The sequence below is a fragment of the Protopterus annectens genome, chromosome 16.part0 (assembly GCF_019279795.1).
Source record: "Protopterus annectens isolate FY-2018-M chromosome 16.part0, PAN1.0, whole genome shotgun sequence".
In the NCBI taxonomy this organism is placed as follows: domain Eukaryota; kingdom Metazoa; phylum Chordata; order Ceratodontiformes; family Protopteridae; genus Protopterus; species Protopterus annectens.
The window spans coordinates 387,388,199-387,411,668 of NC_056750.1; the positions used below are offsets into that span (position 1 = coordinate 387,388,199).

The 23,470-nt window shown below is 40.7% G+C and overlaps 1 protein-coding gene across 7 annotated transcripts in view; it reads left to right on the forward strand.

Annotated features, from left to right (window-relative positions):
- The window catches only part of LOC122790699 (dual specificity testis-specific protein kinase 1-like), a 1,196,153-nt gene that overhangs the window by 765,089 nt on the left and 407,594 nt on the right, over window positions 1–23,470 (forward strand). The window lies entirely within an intron of this gene.

Consider the following 23,470-nt stretch of genomic DNA (forward strand, 5'->3'; position numbering starts at 1 on the left):
AATGGAGGCCCAACTGTCCTGCTCTGGAGGCAGTCAGGATTCGCTTATCTTTGTACCCAGACACCTGGCTCAAAATAACAAATGACAACTGGGTACAAAGTATCATTTCCAGAGGATGCTTTATTTCATTCACTAATCCCCCCTCCACCGACAAGAAAAATCCCAGACGTTCCACCCAGTTACAGGGAACAAGCAACAGTAGAGGTCCAAATGTTGCTAAGAAAAAGAGTCATTCAACCAGTCCCAGCAGACCAGACAGGATCCAGAACTTACTCAAGATTCTTTTTAGTTCCAAAAAAGACAGGGGACTGGAGACCTATATTGGACCTCAGCAAGCTAAAGAAATCTGTCGAGAAAGAGAAGTTTTGCATGGTCACGCTTCGGTCGATACTTCCCTTCTTAGGGAAAGATAATTGGATGTGCTCGATAGAGCTCCAGGATGCATACTACCACATAAAAATGGCCAGACCATCCAGGGATCATCTGTGCTTCTGTCTGGGAGCCAGTCATTGCCAGTTTCGAGCCCTGCCCTTTGGTCTCACTACAGCCCCCAGAGTGTTCACCAAATGTATGGCAGTGGTCACGGCTCACCTGAGATGTTTAGGATTCCAGGTGTTTCCATACCTAGACAATTGGCTCCTCACCGCCACCACCAGGCATCAACTCATTCAAGCCAGGGAATCCACTCTGTCACTCTGCAGCCAGCTGGGCATTACAATAAACTCAGAAAAATCTGCCTTGTCGCCAATGCAGTATACCGTCTTTATCGGAGCAGAACTGGACACCACCACCACCATGCTAGGACTTCCAGCAGAATGAGTTTTACTACTCCATCAGCAGGTCCGCATTCTGATATCCAAAAACAAGGTTCCAGCATCATAAGTTCTAAAATTGTTAGGTATGATGGCAGCAGCAATTCTGGCCATACTGCTGGGTTGTATGCACATGCAGATACTGCAATGGCTGTTCCACTCAATGGTCTTACCAAGAGCTTCCCATGTCTCACCTGATAATGATCACAAACTCCTGCAAAAAAGATCTTCAGTGGTCATTGACCTCACTTCATGTCATGATAGGACGTCCCTTTATTTTGTCCCCACCAGCAGCCACAGTGACCATGGATGGTTCCCTGATAGGGTGGGGGGGGGGCTTTTTCCGGAAGGGCAGCCCAAGGCACTTGGACTGATCAAGAGACAGATCTGCATATCAATGTCTTAGACAAAAGAGCAGTACTTTTAGTGTTGCAGTACTTCCAGGACTCTCTTCCTCTGGGTACGATTGTGATTCAGGCAGACAACATGTCAGTGGTCTGGTACTTGAACAAAAAAGGAGGAACCAGGTCATATTCTCTTTGCTGTGAGGCCCTAAGAGTATGGCAGTGGGCTATTTCCACCCCGCGCTTTCTGTTAGCAATGCACATCCTGGGGAAATCCAATGTGATAAGATACAAGCTGATCAGAGCAATTTTGTTGCTCCACGAGTGGTCCCTCAAGAAAGAAATAGCAGACAAGATTTTCAGCAGGTGGGGCCAGCCTTTCTGCGACATTTTTTCCAGTCATGTGAGCATGAAATGCAGAAGATACTTTGCCCTGATTCCCCCTCCAGGAGAAGCCGCAAGGGATGCACTCATTCATGATTGGCCTCCAGGTCTCCTCTATGCCTTTCCACCAACCCCGTTAATACCAAAGGTTCCACAGAAAGCAAAAACTCTGGGAAGAACCATCATTCTAATAGCCCCTCATTGGCCTCGTCAGATCAGATTTGGTTCCCCTTTCTTCGACTTCATCTTTTATAGGACCCTTGGATTCTGGACCCAGTTCCGGACCTTCTGATGTACTCGTCAGGGGAACTTCATCCATCTCTGAGTCCTCGAAGCTGACAGCTTGGCTGCTCCAATTCCCATCATAGCCAGGTTCCATAACCTTTCCAATGAGAAAAAGCAAATTCTCTTATCCTCTCATAAATCCTCTACGAGGAAGTTATGCCTTAGCAAATGGAAAAAATTTTCTATATGGGCCTCTTAAAACAATGTTGATCCTTACCAAGCTCATATGGCCTCTATGCTAGATTTCTTGACCATGATCTTCAATAAAGGAGCTGCAGCAGCAACAGTCCGTGTTCAGTGTGCTGCCATTTCTAACTTTCATCTTGGATACGAAGGATTGAATATTATGTCACACAAATTATCCAAAGCCTTCCTCAAAGGGACCTTTCATCTCAGACCACCTATGAAATCTCCCTATTCCCCATGGAATCTAAATTTTATGCTTTTCTGCATTATTCTTCCTCCATTTGAACCAGCCTCCTCATGTAACCTTAAATTTTTGTCATGGAAGACTAACTTTTTAGTGGCTATTACTTCTGCCCGCAGAGTGTCAGAGCTTTAAGCCTTGTCCATTAAACCTCCTTACTTGATTTTCCATGCTTCAAAAAGAACAGAATACGAAAACAAATCCACTTATTTAAAAATGACCACTGGAATACGGAACGACACACTGAAGTTTAATATAAGTTAAGCGCTTTTCGTCCAGTACAATACCTGGACTTCTTTAGACATACACAAATTCAAATTTCATTAGTTTAAACAATTTTCTCAACCATGTCAGTTAGTTCACCAATTAAAAAACACTCCTGTTAATCTAAATTTAAATATACGAATACACTAAAACAATTGAAGTACAATCCCACTGTTGCACTAAATCTAATATACGTTGTACCAACATTCTTTTATACAACTTAAAAACATTAAACACCACCAAAGTTTAGAAACAGTTATACATTTATGACAGTTAGAAAACTCCTGTTATTAAAACAGTAAAGACATTGTTTTAAAAATTCTAAATTTTAAATTTTGTACTAAAGTAAGCGGGTCAGGATTTATTTCAATTAAAACCCTACTTTACTAGGTACCAGTGTTACCTACTCAGACTCTTCAGCTTTAAAACACGTGATGAGCCTTTTTTTCATATAGATGTTTATCCAAAAAATCTTTTCATTGAAATTGACCTGACTCTCCTTTATGTATGTGATTTGTGAAAAAATATGTCGTGTGCAGGTTATGTTATCTAAGAGTGATACAAGTACTCTTCTAACAGACAGTGGGTCTGGATTGGGTCAGTGAGATGCTGTTAAAATATAAAGTGGCTCATGACTAGTAGGCTTATCATGGTATGTCTAGAGTTAGTTCTCATTAACAACTACATCTCCTTTGACAACAACTTTTATTTACAGTGTAAGGGTGTAGCCATGGGCTTACCATGTAGCGGAGCTTTTACAAATGTTGTCATGGCTTACTGGGAGAGGCAATTTGTGTTTTCATCTACCTTTTACTCCCATATTAAGCTTTACCAGTGATTCCAGGACGACATCTGCGTCATATGGAAAGGGCTACAGCTTTCTTGCAGTTTACCTTTGATCATAGCATCCATTCCATCCATTACCTTGACATTTGCCTTCTTAAAGATACCAGTAACACCAGATATATCAGTAAGATTCATAGGAAAGTGACATACTCCAATTCCTTTCTGCACTTTAGCAGTTTGCACCCTTACCATCAAAAGAGGTCGGTTGTGAAGGGGCAACTTGTCAGAGCAGCCCAGATGGTCACAACTCACAATGACTTTATTGGTGAGGTTAACACCTTGCGGTCTATGTTTCTTAGCAGGGCCTATCCCTCTGATCTTGTGGATGAATTAATCTCAGAGGTTACTATAAAAAGACTATTTTAAGCCACTGTGGCACCCCCGAGCAGTTTGTAAATCAGCCACATGAGATAATATGCAGTGAGGGCAGGACCCAGAGTCGATTGGAAAATGAAAATAAAGGGGTAACGTCTGAATTTTCAAAACCCTTGGTTTTGACTTTCAACTAGGACACTGCCATGTTAAGGAACATTTTTGAAAAGAACTGGCCCATCCTATTAGAGGATTGAAATATAAGACAGAGAATATGGGAAAATATAAGAATTGTATATAGAAAGGGGCCAAACGTTAAGGATTTACTGAGGACAAAATGGAGAGGAGAAATAAAATGCAAACAAGGAATGGTTAAGTGTGGAGCCTGCACATGGCGTAATAAAATTCAAGTGTCAAACAGCTTTACTGTTAGGAATAACACATATTATCATAGGAACAGATATGTTTGCACTTCCAAAACAGTAGTATATCTGGCCTCATGTAAATCCTGCCCATGTTTCTATATAGGAAAGATGGAGAGATTGTTGTCTCAGAGAATATACAAGCACAAGTATGCCATTAAAAAATATAATACAAATAATGCCCTAGCAAAGCATATCACCAAAAATGAAGGGCATGTTTTCCATTACATGGCTATAGATCATGTGATTATTGACGACAATAAACCTTGGGCACTGATGTTAGAAATCAGTGAACTTAAATGGCAGATTCATCTACAGGCTGACAGCTGGCCAGGTATAAATGAGAGAAGCTCCATCTCCCGCATTTTGAAGTTAAAAGCACTGGAAAGTAATAAAAGTCCAAGTGAACACATAGTAATGGGGATATATATATATATATATATATATATATATATATATGTGTGTGTGTGTATGAAAAATACATAGGTCATAAATAGATCATACAAAGTGTAAGCAATAATTAGGAGAAAGTTAAAAAAATGATGTGAAATTGTTCAATCTCGCCGTTTGTTCTTACACACGGGTTCGGAGCCGATCCTCGGCTCTGAGTCGGCCGCATCACTAGCTCGCATCTTCGAGAAAGCTCGAGGCACAGTAATATCCCATGATCCTCCGGTGCTAACCCTCAAATCTAGTTTGCTGCTAGCAGCAGATCACATCGAGTGGCTCGGGCCAGTACAATTTTTACTGTTTTTTTCTTGTTAAATATAGATATTTTTTTATATTCGTATAATATTTAGCTTAATAATTGATAGCTTCATATATGTAGTAGTTGTGTGAACTAGTTAGGTAGTTGTTACCTTTAAAATTATTAGTAAGGGCCTTAGGCCGTTTTTTGTCTGTAAGAACTTACAGTATTTAAATAGAAAGTTAACTTTTTCTATTTTATTTTTTCTTTTAAAAATATATATACATATATCTCAGTGTGCTGTGGTGTGTTTTTTTGTACATTTATATATATATACTTATATCTTTGATATTGTAGTTAAAAATTTTTCTATATAGTGCTGTCTTTTTTTACTAGTACAATGTCAGAAAAGACTAAGAGTGGATTTAAAAGGTGTCAGTGTGGACAGAAGATGTCCATTACTGACAACCATTCATCCTGCGTCTACTGTCTTGGCCCTCTCCACTTGCAGGAAGACTGTTCCATCTATCATTCCTTCAGTGGGAGGGTCATGCTGGAAAGACGCAGGAAGTTGGTGGACAGAGGTTTAATCAAACCTGAGTTTCAAGAGGCCCTGGACAAGGCTGAACAGGTTTCGAAGTCTTCGAAGGGGTCGAAGTCTTCAAGAGTGTCGGAGCCCAAGTCATCGGCTCCGAGCACCTCTTTTCAAATTCGGACACCGGCTCCTATGACTTCGGTGCCGGGTGTCGAGACCTTATCTCTGCACAAGGCTCAGGTCTTGGAGCCGGTATCAGAGGTACCACCGTCTACTATCCTTCACTCGGGGACGGCTTTGATCCCTTCGACCCATTCTTCGAGGCCACTTTCCGACTCCGATGTGGACCTAGTGGTACAGAAGCTTATGGAGAACTCGGCTTTGTCAAAATTACTCGAAGTTTCGTCCCAGTTGGTTTCGAAACTCGAAGCTATTCCAGTTCCCTCGACACTTCCTCCTCCGAGACCCATCGAGTCATCGGTGTTAGGAGTTGAAGAACCGATGATTGTAGAGCCCTCGGTGCCGAAGCCTCCAGTAGTGCTATCGGCTCCGTTGACCTCGATTCCTTCGGAACCAGCCGGAGAGTCTTGGAGCCGAACATCTTTCCTGGGTTCCGGGGGGGAATAGGCTAACCGAGATTTCGGTTCCGACTCTTCCTCTCGGTGCCTTGGCTCAGATCAGTTCGGATCCGTCCTCGGTGTCGGAGCCCATGGTTCCGATTCCGGAGAAACAACCTCCTTCTTTGGATCAGGTCTGATCTTCGGGTCGGGGCACCGGTGCCTTTGACATCATGAGGAAGGTCTTGTCGGATCAGACACTTACTTCATCGGCTTCTTTATCTCCTTCCCCAAAAGGTCCGTGTTCTGCTTCTGTGCCTTCGGTACCTACCAAGCGTCGAGACCCAATGCCTCAGAAGTCCCCACAGGGAGACTCTGGTTCCTCAGATGCATCCCCAGAAGCTCCCACTGAGGATGTTCCGAGGAAATGACTGTGCAAGAGGAGGCACATAGACTCCCCACAGGAATCTCTTACATCTGATACTGATTTAGATGAAACAGAAGGGTCCCCACGGTCCACCTCTGAGGATGTCTCTTTTGCAGACATTTTAGAAATCCTGAAGCAAAGAGGTGACTGGCAAACCCTTACCCCTTCTGTGGATGAATCGGTTTTACTGAAGGCATTCGAGACTCAACCTTCTACCTCCTGGGTGACTCCTCCCTTTGACGATCTCATGGATCTAGTAGCTTGGAGGGCTTGGGAAACACCTGATACAGTGGAACCAGTCCCGCCTAAACCCAACAAATACATGACAGCTCCCCAAGATAAAGCCTATCTTACAAAAGGAGTTCCCATAGACACTATGGTGGTGGCGGCGGCCACTAAGAAAGAGATGTCTGAATCATCTTCCTCTGTCCATCCTCCTAATAAGGATTCTAGAACAATGGACAGATATGGCAAGCGCATATTTAGTTTGGCAACTTTTTCCATCCGATCGCTCAACTACCTTACGCATTTTACGCGTTTACAAAGAGATCTCATTAAGGAATTAGGAGATACTCTTCAGGGACACACAGATGCTGCTGTCGCCGAGAAAGTGACAGCGCAACTTAACACCCTAAATTCCATAGTCAACTCGTCCATGAGGCTGATTTCATACGCAGCCGAAGGATCAAGTAGAGCGGCAGCTACAGCGATTGCACTGAGAAGACAATCCTGGTTGCGCTTATGCTCCTTTGCGGAAGCCTTTAAGTTTTCCTTTGCCAATGCCCCCTTTGATGGTGCCTCCCTGTTTGGGCCCAAAGTAAGGGAGACTCTCACGAGGTGTGAACAAGAAGGGAAGACCCTGTCTGCAGTAGGGGTCCGTTTTTCCATTCCATCTATACCCTACCCTAAAGGGCAATGAGGAGGAAAGATGTGGTTCCGAAAGACTCTGGGATCTTTTCAACACACCCAAAGTGACGCCCCCTCCAGAGGCAGAGGAGGGGGAAGAAATGGAAGACACCGCCCAGCCGGCAGAGGGGGTCCGGAAAATCAGGGTGACAGAGAGACCTTCTCTGGAAAACCCTTCCAGCACTCCTGAGTGCAGGCCCAGCTGTCCTACTCTGGAGGCAGTCGGGGGTCACTTGGCTTTATACCCAGAGGCCTGGCTAAATCTTACATCAGATTACTGGATAAAAAGCATAGTTACCAGAGGCTACAACATTCCCTTCATAAAAATACCACCAAACTCCAAAAAACTCCTAGATGTTCCACCCAGTCTGTGAGACCAAGCAACCATAGAGATAAGAAGGTTGCTCGAAAACAGAGTCATCCAACCAGTCCCAGCAGACCAAATAGGATCCGGAACTTACTCAAGGTTCTTTTTAGTTCCAAAGAAAACAGGGGACTGGAGGCCAATATTAGACCTCAGCAAGTTAAACACCTTTGAAAAAAAGGAAAAGTTCCGGATGGCATGCTTCAGTCAATCCTCCCTTTTCTGCAAAAGGGTGACTGGATGTGCTCTATAGATCTCAAAGACGCATACTACATTATCAAAATGGCCAGGGCATCCAGAGATCATTTGCACTTCCGGCTAGGAGCCAGTCATTTCCAGTTTCGCGCTCTGCCCTTTGGTCTCACCTCAGCCCCCAAGGTGTTCACCAAATGCATGGCAGTGGTAGCGTCTCACCTGAGGCGAAAGGGATTCTGGGTGTTTCCTTATCTAGACGACTGGCTCCTTTCCGCCACCACCAAGTGTCGTCTTCTACAAGCCAGGGACTACGCCATCAATCTTTGATCTTCACTAGGCATAACAGTGAATTTTGGAAAATCTGTCTCATCGCCGTCACAGCGTATCTTATTTATAGGAGCACAGATAGACACTTCCCTGGCTCAGGTTACTCTCCCCCCATCAAGAGTGTCAGACCTCAGGCACCAAATTTCGCTCCTTCTTCACAACAACAGAGTCTCTGCACGACAAGTATTAAGAGTGCTAGGCTTGATGGCAGCATCCCTTCTTGTAGTTCCTTTAGGCAGAATGCACATGAGGATCCCTCAATGGATGCTATTCGCCCAATGGTCGTATCTACAACTTCCACTGTCTCACGAGATTTTGATCACGAATTATTGCAAGAAGGATCTCTTGTGGTGGATACACAGTCAAGAGCTAACACTAGGACGACCCTTTGTATTACCCAGTCCGGTAGCAACTCTAACAACGGACGCTTCCCTGATAGGGTGGGGGGGATTCTTTCAGGGACAAACTGTCCAAGGTCAATGGTCCAACTTGGAGTACAATCTGCCCATCAATGTTCTAGAGATGAGGGCAGTGTTTCTAGCATTGCAGCACTTTCACAAGTCCTTACCTCGGGGAACAGTGACAGTTCAGACAGAAAACATGTCAGTGGTCTGGTACATAAACAAGCAAGGGGGAACCAGATCTTACCCGTTATGCAGAGAGGCCCTCAGAATTTGGCAATGGGCAAAGTCCACTGGATGCTTTCTGATAGCAACGCACATCCCGGGGATTTCCAACGTAATCGCGGACAAGTTGAGCAGAGCCATCCTGTTCCCTCATGAGTGGTCCCTCAAACATCAAGTGGCGGAAGAGATCTTCCGCAGATGGGGCCAGCCTTGCTGCGACCTGTTTGCATCCCCTTTGAATGCCAAATGCAGAAGCTATTTTGCCCTGTTACCCCCCCCCCAGGGGGTGTCCCCAGGGATGCACTGGTATACGACTGGCCCCCGGGTCTCCTTTATGCTTTTCCTCCTGTTCCATTAATTCCCAGGTTTTTGCAGAAAGCCAAACGTCTGGACAGGACCATAATACTGATAGCCCCATTCTGGCCTCGACAAATCTGGTTTCCCTTCCTTCAATCCCATCAAGTGGAGGAACCATGGATTCTGGACCCGGAGCCAGATCTGTTGACACACTCGTCGGGAGTTCCTCACACCTTCCTCAAGTCCCTCAAACTGACAGCTTGGCTGCTCCGCTTCCCATCTTAGCCAGGTCGGAGTTACTATCTCCTGCAGTACAACAAATTATTGTATCTTCTCACAAACCATCTACAAGAAAATTGTACATCAGCAAATGGAACCGTTTTGTGCACTGGGCCTCCAAACAAGGTATAAATCCATTCGGGGCCCCAGTACACAAGATACTAGATTTCCTTTCCTCACTTTTTCAAGAAGGAGCATCAACATCCACTATAAGGGTTCAACTGGCTGCTATATCCAATTTTCATACTGGCAGTAAGGATGGTTCTCTTATGTCTCACAGGTTTTGCAAAGCCTTCATGAAAGGTACTTTTCATCTCCGTCCCCCTTTTCGTAATCCAATAGCACCTTGGAATCTTAATCTCATGCTGTCACAACTCATGTTGCCCCCTTTTGAACCAGCAACCACAACTCCGTTAAAATTGCTTTCATGGAAAACACTTTTTCTGGTTGCCATCACTTCAGCCAGAAGAGTTTCAGAGTTACAGGCTCTATCTATCCGACCCCCGTACATGATTTTTCATCCGAATAGAGTAACCTTGCGCACCAATCCATCCTTTCTTCCGAAGGTTTGTTCGATTCAGAACATCAATCAATCTATTGAGCTGCCTACCTTCTTTAAAAATCATTCCAATAAGCTGGAATACACATTACACAAGTTGGGCGTTCACAGACAACTAAGATTTTACTTACATAGGACAAAAGAGTACAGAAAGTCGGATCAACTATTTGTCTCATATGCTGACCAAAGAAAAGGACAGGCAGTAACGAAGGTTACCTTATCCAAATGGCTCTCAGATTGCATAAATTTCATATATGCTGAATCCAAACAACAACTTCCTTTCAAACCCAGAGCTCATTCTACAAGGGCGATTGCTACCTCTTCAGCCCATACTGCTCATTTGTCTTTAGATACCATTTGTGCAGCAGCAACATGGGCAAAACCACATACCTTTATCGCCCACTACAAGCTAGACAAGAGCTCCAGGGACAGGGCGACGTTTGGTTCCACTGTACTCAGGAATGTTCTCCCTTGAGCCACAAGGGAAAAAGGAGCTAGGGACGCTACCTGTGTGTAAGAACAAACGGCGAGATTGAACAATTTCACATTAAGAAGTTATGTCTTACCATAACGTTCCATGTGAATTATTCATCTCGCCTTTGTTCTTACATTCCCCCCCTCCATCCCCCGTCCTACGGTCTGGGGGAATGGTTTTCGATTAGATTCCTTTTCAGCCTTTTCTAGGTATGCTTGACATGTTATTAACATCAGTAATGGCATCTTTTATCCTCTACCTGGCAGTAGGGTTTCAGACAATTTGTCGTATTTGTTCATAAGTGTTTTAGACACATTTCTAAGAGGGATTCTTCTGGTATAGCAAACTAGATCTGAGGGTTAGCACCAGAGGATCATGGGATATTACTGTGCCTCGAGCTTTCTCGAAGATGCGAGCTAGTGATGCGGCCGACTCGGAGCCGAAGATCTGCTCTGAACCCGTGTGTAAGAACAAAGGCGAGATGAACAATTCACATGGATCGTTATGGTAAGACATAACTTCTTATTTTTGCTTATACAGCTTGTTTTTAAAGAGTAATTTAATCATGCATTAGTGCATGTAACATTTTAGCAACTCACTGTCTGTTTTTTTAATGTTAAGTAAGTGCATAGATTCATTGTGTAGTGGTTCCCTTCCAGCACTTTATTAGTTAATGTATGAGTTATTTTAAATTCAACATCAATGTGTGGCAACCAATGAGAATGGATGGTAAAGCATAAAGGAAGTGACATTTGTGAACTTTGTCTGATGAAATTTTACACATTGTGAAACAAAAGCGCTAACCAGTTGCATATGTGCAATCATCTGCTGTAAGTATAGGTTCATAGGTGATCACAAGAGGTTAATAGGCTAATGAGTCTGGGCCCTTTCAAGCCTAGGCAAGTTTTACCTATATTTCCACAATCAGCACCTATCGCCTCTGTCCAAGAGGGACACAGGTGGAACCCCCAGGGTGAATTTACAGTTATCCATCCAATTGTCCAGATTGGATTTGAAGAGGCCAATGAGATGCTGTGCTTGTGTGCTTGACACGAAGCAGGAATCGATTCCAAAGGTGTGGTAACCTCTGGCAAGCAAATCTGTCCCTCCAGCAGGTTCTATTAATGTCACATACCAGATTAAGGTCTTTAGAGCGAGTAACCCATGTACCATTTGACTTATGGATATGTGGCATTTCCAATAAAGCAGGGTCAAAGATTGCCTTATTTGTAAGGCAGAGATCACCTGTGAGTATTCTGTATGAACTGTATGAAGCAAAATAAAATGACAATAATTTCAGATGATTAAGAGGCTAGCGACCCCAGTGGGCCTTTTTAAGGCTAACCATGCTTCCCCAGTTGAGAATTAATCCCTGTACATTGTACTTGTGAGATAAACACTTTAATAATTATGCCATCCCCTAGACATAAGTGACTCCATAGTGAGGCGCACCAATGTACCACCCACGAAGCTGTGCAAGTAGAGGGTCACAGTCCTATGCGTATCAGGTGCCAGCATTTGCCACATTACACAAGCACTCAAGTCCATGCTTCCCAAGTACACACATGATACAGTCATATTACAAGTGGGTATAAAAGACTTGATACATTCCTCCATACACTGTATGAAGACAGACATGATGGAGCTCTCAGAATGTGTGTCTGGGGCTGGTGTGAACCTAGCCTTAAGCAGCATTCCACCATCATCAATAATGGTGCCACAATATAAACAAAAGCTTATTGTTTCAACAACTGGCTTAACTTCTGGTGTCATTCAAAGGAGAAGGGGTACAATATATATATATATATATATCAGTCTGGGAGGAGATTGTGGACAGTCTAACTGCTTTGCCAGGAATGACCTGCACCTCTCTCCAGATAGCTTTGCATATTGGACAAATCCCTGTCCATCCCCATAGTGCCCTTTGTAGGAAGTGTCAATCTTCTAAAGACTCCAACATAAAACAGAATCCAGATAACATTAAGGCATTGCTGTTCAATAATAAGATCCTTAACAAAAAACTCCACTACCAACAAGCACTTCTTACCATGGAAAACAATGTTATGTGCATCATCATAGAGACCTGGTTCAAGACCAACAAAATCACTCCATCAGTGCAGGATTTCAGTGACAATCACATTTCAGGTCCACTGCATTAGACAAAGGCATGAACACTGGTGGTGCCTCCATATTCTTAAAAACAAATCACCAACAGATTCATTAGACAAGATAATGAACTGCACCCCCGTCCACATCCAACTTTCTATTAACAAAACCCCTTACCATATCATAGCTAACTAGAGGACCCTCTTGGCCCACATCGTCTACATAACTGGTATGGAGTCCTTATGTATTAAGCCAAACATCATTCTCCAAGGAGACTTCAACTACCCTTTCATAAACTGACAGACTTGTATATCCTCAAACATGTGTACACAGAAATTTTTGAAAGTCACCAATATAAATTCTTTGCACCAGTTATTCCACACCCTAACCAGTGGTGTCAAAACCCCTGATTTGGTTCTTACCAATATGGGGCAGCTTTGCTTTCTACCATCTGTAACTTCTTTCTGGTCAAATCAGACCACAAATCAGTCAGATTTGCCACAAGACTGTAGATATTAAATAGATTTACTATTAACAATTGTAAGTAAATCATCCCATTTTTGACATGCAGAACAGAAGTCTCCAACGTTACCATGTGTTACATTTATATAGACAGCATTTAGTACAATGGATCTGATACTTAAGCTTCAGCCAATCATTAACAGCATGCTCCTTTAAAGGACCTGATCCCTGATAAAAATAATAGAATAAAGAATTTTAAAAGAAACAAAAATATCAACATTAGTAACCACAGAATTCCCAAAAACTAAAACAGTTAGTAATTTGTCAAATTGTGTGATGAAATCACACAAAAAATTTCAAATAGATATTAAGTTAGGTATACTAAACTAACCTTGTACAAAGGGAAATAATTCATAAAGTAGTTATTTTGACCCACAGTGCCAGTTGTACTAAACACTGGATGTCCTTTATGTCACATGCAATAGCTTGTGCTCACTATGATTCACAGTCCATTATAACCAGCTAGGCCTCTTGGTGAGCGCTAGAGTGTGCCTGCCTACAATCTATCCCTTTTTCTCAGAAACAGTAAAATGAAAGGTAAACATAAAGTACAAAATCAAAACAAAGTTTCTACTAAGCAGCTACACAGTAAACCATAGAACAGCACTGTACATTTTCATTTAAGCTCTGGATGTCCTTTCTACAATTTTTATGAATGTATAGCTAGCTAGGCCTGAGAAGGGACTGAAGTATACCTGACTACAATTTATGCTTTTCATCCAACAAACAGTAAACTTAGAGGTAAAAAAATAAAATCTAAATCAAAACAAAGCTTCTCCAAAATTGTATAGCTAGCTAGGCCTGAGAATGGACTAAAGTATACCTGACTACAATCTATGTTTTCATCCAACAAACAGTAAACTTAGAGGTAAAAAATAAAATCTAAATCAAAACAAAGCTTCTCCAACTAAGCAGTTACACAACAAACCACAAAACAACACTAGATGGTTTTAGATAAGCACTGGAAAAGACCTGAATCTATTCAATAAATAAACATCAATAAAATAAGAACAAGATAACAAGCTAAATGTGAGTTCAGACAACTAAAATAAAGTTTAACATGCAATTAAATATCTTAAAATCACAGCTGTGCCATCAATATAATCCAATAAAATCAGTGTATATATGAGAGCTTCTTAAGGACATCCTTAAAGTTTGACTGATCATTAGGTCCATGTCAAATACTGGTATCAAAATAACTTGCCACATATAGTCTTTCTTGTCAAGCAAAGTTACTCAAGTCCCACCTCTAACATCTAAAACACACCAGTCCAAGACATGAAAAATAAACCTTAGGAAATGATTACATACCAGGTAATGCTTCAGCAAAACCTTCCTCTTGTCTTTTTTAGAAATTATGTAGTTGTATTCATAAATTATTTTATTTAATGATCTTTCTAGTCTCCTCATACAAAAATGCATTATACGACAGACAACTAACCACATACAGAATAAGAAGAGGGTGAATTAGCAAATCATTTACATTTTACACTCATCAGAAGAGTAAGTGCCCTTCAGTCTGACACCTTGGGCCAATTGTAGACTGTCTTTCTCAAAAGCTTCATCTAACAAAGCCTTCAAATTAAAATTAGTTTTATTAATAAAACAGAACTATCTCTAATAACAATTTTAATAGTTTTGCCATATTCTAAATTCCTCCATTTTCTACACACAGCTTGTTAAATTTATTTTGAATCTAATCCTTCCACACAGTTGCCTATCAGCTACCAGCAGCTCATCTCCTCATTCACTATACCGCTGAACTCTCCTTGGCATCCCCCTAGGCTTAACCCTACCCCACATCTGGAGACACTAAGGAGGTGGAGGCTGCTGGTGGTTTGTATTGCTGTCAGGGAATGTGTGCTAGTCACTATTACCTCCCCACGGCAATCCTTGCTTGCTCTGTATCAGTGCTTCATCTGCAGGTGCATGAACACATTTTTCCATGCTTAGCTAAATAGTAACACCCATTCACAGCACAGAGATCACCAGACTCTTACTGGTGTTGTACTGCAGCAGGCCTAGGCTACCTCCCAGTCCCCATGATCGATGTGTCAATGAAACTAGCTCATTTCCACCCTTCCCCATGTGCGGCCTCTCAACTGTCTGTGCCATGAAACCTAACATAAGTTGTTTAAAATGTAAAAATAGACTCTCCCTCTGCTGTGGTGAACTGCCTAAAAAACAGTAAAGAAGACAGGTTCTCTTGCATTGGTTACAATCATTCCTTTGAGACATCTGATTGGATATATCACCTGTCCAATCTACATTTCATTTTCTAGAGTTAGCAGGAGACCTGTCGGCAATATGTGACTGCCTATAGTTCTGCATATGTATAGTAGATGAGGTAATTCTACAATTGATTAGTTCTGAACAATTCTCACAGTTCACTGATTGGACAATGAATTAATAACCCACCGTTTAAATTTGAACGCAGAGTCCCATACTTCATTACGATCTGTGGAAAATTTTATCAAAAGCGCTTATCGTATACTAACCAAGGGACTTTTTTTCTGTTTTTTTTTTACTTTTGCTTTCATTAAATAGTTTTACGTTAACTTTTCACTGTTGGACTTCCTTTGAGACGCACTAGCATTATTGCAGGACATTAGCTCTGGTGAACCAACTGTCATTGTCTTCTTAACATAAGTTGTTTAGGTAGCAACAAGGGCTTTATCCCTCTATGACATGGGGCTGCTTCAAAGACCTTTCTCTTGTAACATCATTGGCTAAACAAGCCACATAATATATTCTGTCATACAACAATTGCTTATATGGTGCACTTCTCCCCTCACAAACTTTATTTTTCACAGCCTGCAACAAAATCACCAAGGTAACCACTGTCTTTAAAATTCTTCACCATAGTTTCTATCTCTGTTAAAAACCTCTTGTACTGTTAAACAACTAAACATAATCATCTGACCTTTAACAACATTTCTTATTAAATACGCAGACTACATATTGACACATCTTAATTCTGCATTGCTCACTGCTTATTTCCTGTGCATGGCACCACTATAAAACTGAAAATTAAAGATACACAGTAAAAACACAACTCCACTTAATAACTGGCTATCAAGCAAGGATCCAAGACCATAAAGACTCCAAACAGCTTTATTGAAAACGAATAAGTGCTTTCTTCCAGCTTACCTGGCCTTCATCAGATTCAAAATGAACATCAAATTGATTGCATTGTTAAATAGTCTTAATTCTTCTTAATTACAGGAAATTGATCAAAAATCAGGAAGTAGTGCAAATTTCACCAAAAATGCTTAATTTACAAATATATAACTAAAATTCATATAACAATATATACTCGACTTAATTATGAATACATAATTTACAATGAAACAGGAATAAAACATTTCAAATAATTAAATAAATATTATTGTATTAAAAATGTTGTTAAAATTCATATTCATAAGGAATACATGTATATAAACATGGCACTTCTCCATGAAATGGTCCTTATTTGCTCTTTGTAAATATTTTGTCGGTAATGTCAGCAGAGTTCAGACAGAAAGAAAGAATACTCTTAACATTTTAAACTTATGCTCAAACCAGATAGTGAATGGTTGTGTTTTAGAATGCCCTGTCAAAACTATGTGACAAAATGGAAGGTTCTGACTATTTGTTTTTTTTTAATTTTAGGGATCCCAACTTGAATAAGTGTCTGAGTTCAATACTTCAGAATAATCAAAGAGATTGTTACAGATAACTTACTGATGACAAAACCATCAGTCTTATCAATCAAAATGTATGCATTGATTATCAGTTGTTTGGTAACAGCTTTATAAGCTTTACCTTCTGTGTCATTGTGTTCTCGTAGCAATCTGTGTTCCTAATCACAAGCCCTTAATCCTTATCTTCCTTCATAACGCTCAAGTTTTTTATTGTTGCAGAAACTCTGCAATGCTTGTCTTTCTTCTACACTCAAATTGTGTAACCTATATTTAGATGTCTGAGTTGAAATATTTTTAATATCCTCCTCACACTCATTCTGACAATGATTAATACTACTCTGAAGTGACGACCTATGTGTAATTGGCTTATGAGGGGACAAGTTGACCATCTTAAAACCACAACCAAATTGTGAAGTCAAATTGTCTTTATCAGTAATGCCAACAGTACTCCTCTTGGCAAGCTACAAAAAGCCTGAACAGTGCTGACCATTAAGTACCGTCATATCTGAGGATGCTGAAAGATAGAATTGTCTGGCCAGTTGGTGCAATTCCTGTTGGTAAAAACTCTTCTGTCAGCATGAATGTTGATTGTTCACCCACTAAAACAGCATTATGTTGAGACTGGAAATGCTGAAAGCTCTGGAAAAATATATTCTCTCTGGTTCACTGAAAAATATTCCACCTTGGATACTGATGATGCCAGACATAATGATGCCACCTCTGTCATTCGGCCATTGTTTGACATCATTAATCTTTTGGTGTACTACTTTGGTTGCCAGATAACATTGTATTCCTACAGCAATAGTGTCTGAATTGAGAGATAGTAAAATTAGCAAGAAAAGGACAGTAGTATTGCTGGAATTGAATTCATCCTCAAGTCTGTGAGTACCTTCACAAGGTGGACCTTGTTTTAAGAAAATCTCACCAAGATGACACTGATATATAGACTGTACTTTATATGGCAGATATTGTGGGCAGAAGTAGGTTAAAAATAAAAAAGACAGCTCAGTGCACAAGTTCTAGGATAAAAAGTGCCCAATGCTGGTAGGCATACTAGTGCCAGGACTGGAAAGAATGACAGTGTAGAATCCTCAAGACACAGAAGCATTCCTGCAGTGGGTTTATGCAAGTTCCAGTAGTATTCCACAAAAATATCACAAAATCTAACAGGCCAAAAAAGAGCCATGAAGATGATAGAGTGGACTACTGAGGATTAGGAAGAATGATGTATTGCTACTATTATGCAAGAAACCCAGAATTTCCAGATAGAAGATACTCAAAAAGATTAAGAGAGAAATTAGAGGAAAGAAAAATACCTCCACGAGAAAAACTGTCAATAGCTTCAGATGCAAATTTGTGTTCATTAATACAACAGATTAATGAAAAACATGTTATAGACCAAGAAACTTCGGGCCATTTGGAAAAAAAAGTGACGCAGGAAGTGCAAAAATATAAAGAACAAAACCTAGAGATTTTTGAAAGGTATACAAAAAATAAGATCATAAATGAGGTATGTAGAACATAAGATTAGTAAAGAAGAAGTTAAACAAATAGAAGCTGAAGTTATGGAATACCTGTGAAGTGAAGGGTTTAGTGTAGAAAGTCTAACACATGTTATGTCACAGCATGATGGTGCATTGAGTCCCCAAAGTAAGGAGAAACAGGGAGAGTGTGAAACATCTGAAGAAAAATATGGACATGGGAAAGAAAAAGATATTTAATATTCTGCAATATTTATGCAACAGAGAAAGCAAAACTAATCAATACAAAAAAGCAGCACCAAAGATAATTGAAGAGAAATACAGGCAAAGGCATCTGGTTATGTAAATTTTCACAATACAAAAACTAAGAAAACAAAGGGGGACAGTAGAAAAGAAGATTAGTAATGGAGAAGTTAAAGAAACAGAAAATGAAGTTATTAATTAGCTGTGAAATGAAGGACCTAGTGCAGAAACTCCAACTCTGGTAACATCACAGCATGATGGAACAATGAGTACCCAAATTAAGGAGAAACAGGTGGAATGTGAAGCATCTGATCACTTGCCACTGAAGATACTCTGGAGCCTTCAGTAGGAAACCAGTATAAATGTTCAGTTAAAGTTGTACAGCAAAGGAAAGAGCAGGAAACAGTGACAACACTGATGCAGTCAATGTGGATTGATAGGCCAGTGTGCTCCCATATGAAAAACCAATGGATGGTGCAGGATGCAGCTACAGAGAATATGTCACAGGAAGATGTTCTGGAACTTTCTGCAAAATACCCACAAGAAAAAGAGAACAAACAATGTGTTCTCAGTTTAGAGGAAAATGATCTAAGGGAAGAGTTATTTGATTTAATTAAGATCGATATATTAAGATCGATGAAAGAAATAGATTACAGAAAGTCATTAAGGCCGGAAATGTTAGAAGTCTGATAAAACAAATGAGCACAAGACTGTTAACAGAAATTTCTGTGATATAACAGAAGTAAATAGGATATATTACTGTGCAACATAATTAATAACAGATAAAGTTTTCCATAAAAACACAAGACAGTAAAGGAAAAGAAGGGAAGAAATCAAATACTGTCATGGAAGTACGGAACAGAGAAAACTATAAAGCAGTTAAGATACGAAATGTCACTGTTAGAACAGTACAGCAAAGGAACAGATCAACAAAAATACCTAGAAAAAAATGTTAAAAGCACATGATGAGTGGCACATTGGCACAGTGGATAGAACTGTCATCTCACAGCAAGAGGTTCTCCAGTTTGATTTTCAGCCAGGGTGCCTTCTTGGTCTGGTGTCCTCCTTCATTCCAAGGACATGCATTAGGTGGCCTGGACACTCTAAAAAGGCAGTTAGTATGAGCGCGCATGTGAGTGTGTCATATGGAGGAAAAGCCATGGAAGGGCTAGCCACCGGGTGGTGTTAGCCTTGGCTCTAGATGATTGTCACTGTTGAAATGATGCCACTACCCCATGTGCAAAAATGGGAGAAGAGGTTGTGGATGGATGGATGTGATAAAAGCAATGTGCAGTATCAGAACAGACCAGGATCTATGGTACACTATTGCAAACAATGAACTAAAGATATCAGCACAGGCAAAATAACTTAGAGGATATGCAGATAAATATAAAAAAAATATATATATATATAAAGTACAAAATAAGCAGTTAATTGATGACCTAAAAACTTTTAGAGAGAGTTTGGGAAAGAAAGCGAAAGGAATAGAAATGCCACCAAAAAAGAACAGAGATACATTTTGGAGAAATATCCATGAAGACCCTGTGGAACATAACAAAGATGCTGGATGGTTAGAAGTAGTAAAAGAAGCATTAAGAAGTTCAAATATACAAGATATGAAATGGGATGAAGTAATGGCCAGAGAAATTGAAACAAAATTAAGGAAAACTCTTAATTTGAGAACTCCGGACCTAAATTCAGTACCTAACTTTGGGTTAAAAGTACTAACATCTTTGCATGAAGATTTCACTACTTATTTGCACATTCCAAACAGACACCAATGTGATTACCAACAGGAAAAACAGTACTCCTCCTTTGCCTTCTGATGATGTTTAAACTATGTACTAGAATTGATGCCAATAGAGTTTATAGTCATTTAGAAGAAAACTCATTTGTGGCAATAGAAAAAAAGAGTAACAAGAGAAAGTCATATGGAACAAAGGATTGATTATTGTTAAACCAATTCATAATGGAAAATTGTAAAAATGGGAAAACAAGAAAAATGCTTCATGACTATAAATGATATATAAAATTCAGTATATACCAAGATTATATATTCCTCATTCTGAAGGAGGTGTGGGCCTCCTCAAAACTGATTACATGTATAGGTCTACAATCGTAGGACTGCAGACATATCTGCTGACTTCACCAGATCTAAACATTGTGAATGTTTTAAAACATTAGGAGAACAAATCTAAAATATCTTCCCTGCTTAGTTTAGCGTACTGGTATGAAGCAAGACTGGAAGTCATACCAGAAGTAAAGACAACTTGGGCAGTTTCTGAATCTGCCAAAAAACAAAAGAAGTAATATAAGGAAAAGGATCAGATGAGAAAGCAAGAAATGTGGGAAAGGGATAGATATAATTGCAAGTACAGAAAACTCCTGGAACAACCTCATATCAATTAGGATCTGATGTAGGAATGGTTAAGAAAAGGTGAACTCAAACCACAAGATGAAGAATTAATATTGGCGGCCCAGGATAGTGGACTACATGCAAGTTGGTTTACAAAGTCCATTGAACATGTAGGAGAAATATAGCAAATGCAAGTCCTGAAAAACAGAACTGGAAGCAGTTGCACATCTTATTGATGGATATGATACACTGATGGCAGAGGGCCTGTATACCGAAGGGCTTAATAATTCTGTAAGATAGTTACTTGGGGATTGTGCAAACATTACAGTATTAAAGTAGCTGAGAATCACTGGAAACAAGAGCCACAAAGCATTATAGGGAATGATGAAGTTTATACCACATGGGATCATACATTACCAACAGTTCAAAAAATAGATGCGAGAAAAATCGATATACTAGCCCATGAAAAGGAGACAAAAGTAGCATTGCTCATTGAAATTACTGCACCCAGTGTTTACAGCGTCAAATGAAGAGAAACAGATGCAAGGTCATAAAATTTAAAGATTTGCAGGCAAAAATGAGGACAGTGTGGAAGAAGGATACCCAGACAGTTCCAATAGTAGTAGGTGCAATGGGTCTCATAAAAATAATTTACAGTTGTATTTAAACATGCTACCAGTGCATGCAATGAATTGCAGAAGGAGTCAATTTTGGGCACATTGATGGTGCTGCAAAGAGTACTTTTTGCTAATATCAAAGATTGAAACAATACTAATTTCATGAACTTTAATCATACTTTGATTTAGGAATGGGGTGCATTTCCGTCATGGTATTAGAAACCCAAAAGACTTGGAGAAATTAAATTGAGGAGCATAACATGTTGGATTATTATAAGCCCCAATGCATTATTTCCACCATCCTGGGAGAAGGAGTTAGAAACTGCAGACATATTAATTCATGCAAAATGGTGGCCATGGAGTGTGGCAGCACTGGAATTGGCAGGGACACCCCTTACATGATCCTGGGCCATAGTCAAAGAAAAAGGACATGAGATCAGATCATAAACTAATCTCACTTGAGGTCCTCATCCCGCCCCCACCTGAGATAAAAAAGACCACAGTGAAGAACTTCTCAAAAGCCTACTTCACACTTCTAAGGACTAGTGTGGTCTCTTTTAAGGCCCCCGAGCCGGCGGTAAACATTACTCAAGCCACTGAATCACTTACAAAAGCCTTCTACCAGCACCTGCAGGACTGCATGGATCAGGCAATCCCAAACAAAACAAAGACTCTTTGTACCAAAGGCAAGCGTCCAGTCTGGTGGATCCCAGCCATAAACAAGCTCTACAACAAAAGGAGGAAGCTACTACAAAATAGAGCAAAATCCTTAAAAGGTAAGACACCTCTGATCATTATAAGTAAAAAACTAAGAGCGCTCATAAAATCATCTAAGGCAAATTTTGAGAGAAAAATCACTAAGGACTCAAAAGAAAATCATAAGGCCTTCTTTAGCTATGTTAGAAACCTGGGAGGAAGCTCCCAGATATGCTCAGAATTAGTTCAAAATGATGTGAAAATTACTGAACCTACAGACATTGCCAATATACTGGCTGACAGGTTCAGTGCAAACTTCTCCCCCTCAAAAGGAGAGATATCTATACCAGAGGATTTTAGCCCCCCAAACATCTCTAACGCCCAGGTGAGAACTGCTCTCTAAGGCGAAAAACACAGCATCCATGGGACCGGATGGTGTCCCCGGCTGTGTGCTCCACGAACTCAACGAGGAAATAAACCCGCAGTTAGGACAGCTGTTTAATCTTAGCCTCACCTCAGGATACGTACCCAAGGAGTGGCACACGGCAACTGTAGTCCCACTTCACAAAGGCGGTGCCTCCACCGACCCTGGAAATTACCGTCCCATCAGCTTGACAAGCCTGATCTGCAAAGCCATGGAGAGGATCATAATGGAAATCATAAATAAAGACATAGGGAACTTGCAGACTTTGGATCCAACCCAGTTTGGCTTTGTCAAAGGCAGATCATGCCTTTTAAACTTGGTCGACTTTTTCGAAACAGTCACCAAGGCCATTGATGAGGGAAAGGCAGTCCATACAGCCTACCTCGACCTGGCAAAGGCTTTCGACACAATACCCCACTCAGGTATCATTGAAAAACTCATCAGCTTAAATGTAAACCCATACATCACAAGATGGGTTGCAAACTGGCTAAGTGACAGAACCCACAGGGTCAGAGTTGCTGGCGCCATGTCAGACTCAAAGCCTGTCACAAGTGGGGTCCCACAGGGCTCAGTCCTGGGCCCACTCTTGTTCGGCATCTACTTTTCTGAAGTACAAGCAAACACAGGAGGGTTATGGCTGACAAAGTTTGCAGATGACTGCAAACTGGGCGCCATAGTCGAAAACACATCTGACACAGATATCCTTCAGAAGGATCTCACAGAAATGGATAACTGGTGCCAGAGCCATGGCCTAAAGTTAAACGCCAAGAAATGCATAGTCATACCCTTCGGGAAAAACAAGGTTACCCCTAGCTACCATATAGGTGGCAATCCACTGAGCACAGAAGAAGTTATCAGGGATCTGCGGACTCAGGTTGACAGTAACCTTTCGTTTGACACTCATGTTGCTAAAGTAGTTAGGAAGACCTTCTACATTGTCCACCTGATCATGAAAGGGATTCACATCTAGATCAAGGGAGGTCATCATCCCCCTGTACTCATCACTCATCA